General features: G+C 38.6%; 1 non-coding gene across 1 annotated transcript; it reads left to right on the top strand.

Moving 5' to 3' along the window:
- The first annotated feature begins 3,000 nt into the window (after positions 1-3,000).
- LOC126300038 (U6 spliceosomal RNA) lies at positions 3,001-3,107 on the top strand. The gene has a single exon (XR_007552860.1). It is a non-coding gene; the product is annotated as a U6 spliceosomal RNA (small nuclear RNA).
- Positions 3,108-7,183: the final 4,076 nt, after the last annotated feature.

Genomic DNA, 7,183 nt, shown 5'->3' with positions numbered 1-7,183 from the left:
AGTGATTATGGCGTAGGTGCTCACCTTTTCCAAGAAGTAAATATAAATGGGAAAATAGAACACAGGTCTATTGCTTTTGCTAGTCGAACCTTGAAAAAACATGAGATAGGAAATAGTGAGAAAGACCATGAAATCTCAAGGTGATAAGAGGAAATGTAGACATGACAAAAGATTGAAGCCTACTCAATTTAAAATTGAAGACTTGGTCCTTGTTAAAACACAAGAGAAGTCTAAAGCTATCAGTGGTGAATTAAAAAAGTTTTTTGAAATATACATTGGACCTTTCAAGATTCAGGACAATCCTCATCCGAATGCTTACCGTCTAGTCTACCCTAATTCTGGCAGACTGTTTGGCCTACGAAACGTGACCGAACTGAAATTGTATAAAAAAATGTAAAAAAGTATTTTAGATAATAGATGTTTATAGACTTTTATATGTAATCTTACCAGGATAATTTTGTATACTTTCTTATGTTGTATTTATCTGATTCCTCAGGGGAGCATACATTCTTTGTGTGCTAAGTGTTTGGCGAGCACTAGGTCCCTTAGCTATGCAATTGTCATATTTCATTTTCGTATTCTGGCATTGCATCTTACACTTATTCTGTGATCCTGTATAATCAATTTTCTCCATCTGTCAGTCTATCCTCTCTTAGCTTTAAGAAATTATTTAGAGTAAATTTTCTTGAGTAATTAGACTTTAGAGAATTCAAATTTCTGTGTCCTTAAAAACCGGTCCACCGACTATTAAATGCTTTTGCTAATGTTTAACTGGGTTTGACCACTGTATGCTGTATATTCATAGCGGACTGTGCTATTGCAGCTGTGATAGCCTGCAGTGTATATGGAAACCATACGGACTGTGAAGATGAGACTGAAATACAGTGTGTGGCAATGAGGTATACCGACCTTTAAGGAAGAAGATCACCGACCTTCAAGAAAGAAGATCACCGGTCTTCAAGAAAGAAGACACCAAAGATATGTGTAAAACTTTTCTGTTTTGTAATGTAAGGACATCAATATTAGGACATTTTGCACAGAAAGAACAAAAATAGAATTAATGTAAATATATATTACTGTTAGTAACCTATTTTCATTCAATTTTGTAATTATGTTTCATTTTGTAAAAGAAAGACTCACTGATTGCTGTAGCTCTGATTAATTGTATAAATTATCAGTTTTGAGCTAAATTATTTCGTATAATATGGACAAGATACTTTTAAAAACTCACCAACTAAAGAGAAAGTCTGTAAATGAACGTTTAATGCACACTTCTGGAACTTTCTATGGAGAAATTCTATATTATGATCGCAAAAATGCGAAAACTTGTGAAAACTGTTTCATAACCTATTTTCGGAAGACGATTTGTATCAAGAAATATTGCTAAAAAGATTTATTTACGTTTTGAAACACGATTTAAATCATTTTACATATAAATAGTTGTTCTAAATCACTCAAGAAATATCCAGAATCAAATGTCAAGATATTTCTGGAAACATCGGTACAAATCTGGTGAAGGTTATCCAGAAGCTGGTAGAAAAATGTTATAAAATCTATTTGGAAATTATGCTTGTAAGAATTTATAAGTACTGATCCTTTTACTTACTTTAATCTGTACTAAAATTCTGTAATGTCTAATTTAGTTTTGGGTCGTGAATTGCTATCGTATTATAAACAAAACATTGTCAAAGACTCTCATTGTTTGGAAAGATATTAATACACCTAGGAGTTGTCAGTTGCCAGTTCGGATATGCAGTGCGGTTAGCTCTGAGAGTCAGTTGTTGAGTCTGTGAAGTCTGTCAGTTCTGTTTGTAAATAAACGTCTGTAATGAAGAATTACTTGTTGTCGTAAATATGAACTCAAGACCTTTTGCACGAAGCAGACACCTCCTAATGCAACGTTTTAATTTGGTGTTGAGGAGCTGAAATGTTATAATTTGGTGGAAGAGCTGAAATGTTATGACGTATTCCTAAGGGTGAAAATACAGTGGAGCGGCGAGCCAAGAGTCAAGCGGCTCCTGAAGCTCCACGAGTTTTGAATAAAGCTCATACCGGCGTTTCACATGCGTATAGGAGGTTCAGTCAGGAAATGTCCTCGAACAGCGAAGACGATGTTTTATGATAGATAGTGCAGTACACTTAAAGTCATATCGGTTTTAGAGATTAGGAGTTATGTTCTCCACCCTGAACGTAAATCGTAAACGTCAGAAACTCGGCGAATATCATCATTTATGCCACCAGCTAAAGAAATTTCCTGACCGTTTTTTCAAATAAACAAGGATGGATTTAAGCGCATTTCGGTATATCTTCAACCTGATTGTGGCACTTATGCAAGAAAATTACGTTAACTTTGTAAAGCAGCCAACTGACGCTGAAGGGAGGCTACTCATTACTTTAAGGTATGTTTTCTACTATGTGTTATTAGAGTAATGTAAATGCAAACAACTAGGTAATATTAGTAGTAATAGTAGTAGCAATAACAGTAATATTTAAAAGATGATAAACGAAAGATCGCCTAAAGGAGAAATTATGACCTCTGCTTCATTCAGCTCATTACGATTTCATTTATTGACAGAACAGCTCTACAAGTATGAGAAATTTATACACATAGAGACAGTAACTGTTCTCGAAAGAACAGGTACTGTTGATAACCGTGCAGCTTTTCCGTGGAATAAATGATGATTAACTGAAGTCCTCAGCTGCCGACAGGTGTTGTTGATTTACCTCGATGTGGACAGCTGAAAATGCGTGCCCCGACCGGGACTCGACCCCGGGATCTCCTGCTTACATGGTAGACGCTCTATCCATCTCAACCACCGAGGACACACCTGAATAGCGCGACTGCAGGGACTTATCCCTTGCACGCTTCCCGTGAGATCCACATTCCCAACTGTCCACAATTCTACATATGTATGCGAATGCGCACACGTTGCATGGGCAAATATCTATAAAGTACATTACGCGCGCTATTCATGTGTGTCCTCGGTGGCTCAGATGGACGTACTCGCTTCGGCGGTACATATACTAAAATTGGAACGATACAGAGAAGATTAGCATGGTCCCTGCGCAAGGATGACACGCAAAATCGTGAAGCGTTCCACATATCGCCGGCACGGTAGCTCAGCGTGTTCGGTCAGAGACCAGGTTGGCCTCTGTAACAAAAAACTGAGTGGAAGGCCCAACAAAATGAATTAAAATGGATTTCATGTAACGTCTGCAACAACCAAACCCAACGATCAACAACGAACAAAAATGCAAATAAATAAATAAATAAAAATAAAAAAATAAAAATGGATAGAGCGTCTACCATGTAAGCGGTGATCCCTGGTTCGAGTACCGGTCGGAGCACACATTTTCCACTCTCCCCTTGACGTAGATCAACGTCTGTATGCAGCTAAACTTAGTGACTTCATTGTATTTCCATAATAAATTGTACGTGTCCCGGAAATAACGACAAAATCTTTCGCTGTTCTGGAAAAAAGTATTTTTGTGGTATTTACGTAAAACTTTGAATATATTGGTCATAGATATATTTTGGGAACGCTTTTGGAACACATTAACATAATGTTACGTTTTCTTTTTAAAATATTAATTATAACTTTATTGGAGAACATTAGATCGTCAGTTAGCGGGAAACATTATAATTGAGGCCTGATGGGATACCACTTCTTCTCGATAATCAGAAATACGCAATTACCAGACTTTTAATCATAAAAATGGCAACTGGAAGGTTGCTTTTTTTACGTATATAACTGGTACCAGTAAATTAGTTTAACTTTAGGAACTGACTCTTGTGGTACAATTGCTTCAACTTCAGGCCGATCTCGTTCTCGTTATAGATCCTTTCTGTAACAAAGCCCATTTCATTGAAGTTGCTTATAAATATGAAGGCAGCTATGTTAACAGCAGACGTGTTTTCACCACTTACCAGTACGCGATGGATAGACCTACCATGCCTCTTGGTCCAGCGCATAACCACGCTACTTAGGATAAGTACCCAATCATCCAAGTGTTTCGGCGCCTCCAAACAGGTTTTCGTCGGCACAACCACTTTCTCACGTTTAAACTTAGGCTCTTCATAAATTTTTTTTGGCACCCATTTTCTCTTAGACAAATATTTTCAACTTGAAGAAAGCGCAGAAAGAAGGAAGTGGTTTCGGCCCAGAGGGTCAAAAGTCAAGTGAACAGAACATGACAAACACAAAGGTTTGGGTGGGGAGTGTCGGATTGGACGACGCAACTGAATGGGGTGTGGCGCTGTATTTGTCTGTTTCTTCGCTTCTCTCCATAGTGTTTAGATAACATGGGGAACGGTTAGCCAATAGTCAACAGCATTTGAAATGCTTTTCTTACTATCTGAGCTATATAAGCACTGTTATTTTTCAGTTACCTTGCACAGGAGCATTCTTCAAAAGTGTGACGTTCGCTTTTAGAGCTGAAGGTACTACAGTAAGTAAGATTGTAAACGACCCAGTGAAAGAATTATCGAATGTTTTACAGAAAGTACATATGCCTGAACCTACAATAGAAAAGTTTCTTCATAGAAGTCATGCTGTTATGGAAATTCGGAATTTTCCTAATTGTGAGGGGCATACTGATGAGAAACAAGTGAGAATTATTTGCTCACCACTTTCTGGGACAATGTTTTATAACCATAAAAAGTTTTCTCAACAGCAATGTCTACTCTTGCGTCACTGAATACCGTTGTAAGGTTGGTTGGTTGGTTTGGGGAAGGAGACCAGACAGCGTGGTCATCGGTCTCATCGGATTTGGGAAGGATGGGGAAGGAAGTCAGCCGTGCCCACCGTTTTAAGGTATCGCTCGATATAGATTTGCTGTAAGTGATGTTGGAGGCTATGGAAATCAGAACAAGGAAGCTACATTTTCAGCTTCAGATCTGTACGGAAAGATAAAAAGTAACCAGTTATATATTCCAGAGGATAACTACTTACCAGGGACAGAGGTCAAAACACCTTTTATGTTTCTTTGTGACGAGGCGTAGCCGGCCGCGGTGGTCTACTTCCCTAAATCGTTGCCTGCACGGTAGCTCAGCGTGTTCGGTCAGAGGGTTAGCTGCCCTCTGTAATAAAAAACTGAGTTAATCCAGCAACAACGAACATAAACGGATGTCTCGTGACGTCTGCACCGAGCAAATACAACGTACGAAAACGATCAAAATGAGATTAAAAAAAATGGTTCTAGGCGCGCAGTCCGGAACAAAGCGACTGCTGCGGTCGCAAGTTCGAATCCTGCCTCGGGCATGGATGTGTGTGATGTCCTTAGGTTAGTTAGGTATAAGCAGTTCTAAGTTCAAGGGGACTGATGACCACAGATGCTAAGTCCCATAGTGCTCAGAGCCATTTGAACAAGTTTTTTTTTTTTTTGACGAGGCGTACCCTCAATCACTTACTTTGTTTACCCCCTACCCTTCTGATCATTTAACTGTAGACGAAATTGTTTTCAATGCTAGACACTCAAGGTCAAGGAAAAGCATCGAATACACATTCGGCATTCTGTACTCTAAATGGCGAATACCGACAAAACTTATTGCAGCAAAACATGAAACTGCAGATAATATAGTGAAGGCAACCCGTTTGTTCAAAATACCACTATAGACATGGAAGGCTTTGAAAGACATCTGGCAGGGGTAACTACAGATAAAACTCTTGTACGTCAACAACGAAAAACAAGAGATGGAGGACGACTGCCATCTAAAGCTCCGCTATTGCGCGACCAATTTGAAGTGTACTTCTTTGATAATCCTATTAAATACATCAAACTCTACCAATTACATACCAACGGTAGATTTTTAAATAATAGTATTCTTCATTACCTCAATATTTATGGAAGTAATAGTAAATTTTTGTTACCAGTGCAACTGTCATCCTTGCTTGTGCCCTTCCCAAGCGATCTAGAGTGTACCTGTTGTGACGTTCATTTGTTTACTGATTCTAAATAGCACACCGGTCGTTCACGGATAAAATAACATTTTCAACGTTAGTTACTGTTTAGAGTTTGAGAGATGTGTCGCGACTGGAGCTGCGCTGCAGGGAAATCGATGCTCACTTCTTGACCAAAGAGTGAAGCGTCTCGATACTGTATCCAGAGCCACTGGACGCTCCCCTATGTACTAACTCATAGAACAATGTATATCATTACAAGCAGCGCAGCTTCACACAGCGCTTGACTCTTGACTTGCCACCCCACTATGTTTGCTCAACTTGGTACTCCCAGTGAAGTTCTATTAGTTACGTGTTTGTTAATTGCACCTGGAGCAATTTAATGAGCATCAATATATTCATCAATTTTAAATGGCGAAAAGAAGAATTAATGTTTCAGTACATAATTAAATAAATATTATATTGCTTATTTTAATTTGGGCGTACACCTAGGGTTGAGGCTACCCTCTGTGGCTATGTATAACCTAGACTGTATTGTATACCACTGGTTTACTTCGCCTAATGAAAGTATTACTGACTGGCTTCACTCAGATTAATAACTGGATAACTCAGTCAAATAAACCACTGAACAGTGCTTTCAGTTGAATGAACGACTCACTACATCCTTCAAACAAAATAAAAACTAAAGACTGGTTATACTTGAAAAGAAATAATGAATAACTCAGTCAGCACGCAAAACACCAACGGATTGTGTTTTCATTCCATTGATCCCAGAGTTTGGTTTCAAGTGAAAGACGTGAGTGAATAATAGTCCAACCGTATATAAAATTAAAACCGTCGGATTCAGCTGTTTCCACTCAGTTGGTCCCATAGACACTCAAAAGAAAGAATAAACAATGAAACCGATGTGTAAAGCTGCAACCAAATGGGTCAATTGTTCTTTAACAACCGACTGAATCGACTGTTTTCATTCAGTTGTCTCCATCTCTACAGTAAGATGGCGTAAGGCCATCACAGTGGAAAATAGGGTGTTGTAGCCCAACGAGTGGGGAATAACATGATCTATTGGAATCCTGTATAAGACCAACCTGTTTTCAGAAAAATCTCTTCCAATACTTACTGAAAACTTATCGTACATTACAACACCTACGTATCGCTCCCACATGGATCGTGAAGACAAGTTCAGATTAATTACAACAAGCACAGAGACATTTAAGCAATCTTTCTTCTTGCGATCCATACGTGAATCGAATGGACAAACCCCTGATAACTGGTAGAATGGG

This window comes from Schistocerca gregaria, chromosome X (genome assembly GCF_023897955.1).
Source record: "Schistocerca gregaria isolate iqSchGreg1 chromosome X, iqSchGreg1.2, whole genome shotgun sequence".
Taxonomy (NCBI): Eukaryota; Metazoa; Arthropoda; class Insecta; order Orthoptera; family Acrididae; genus Schistocerca; species Schistocerca gregaria.
The sequence above is the reverse complement of the archived record's forward strand: the minus strand, read 5'-3'. Positions and strand labels throughout refer to the sequence as shown.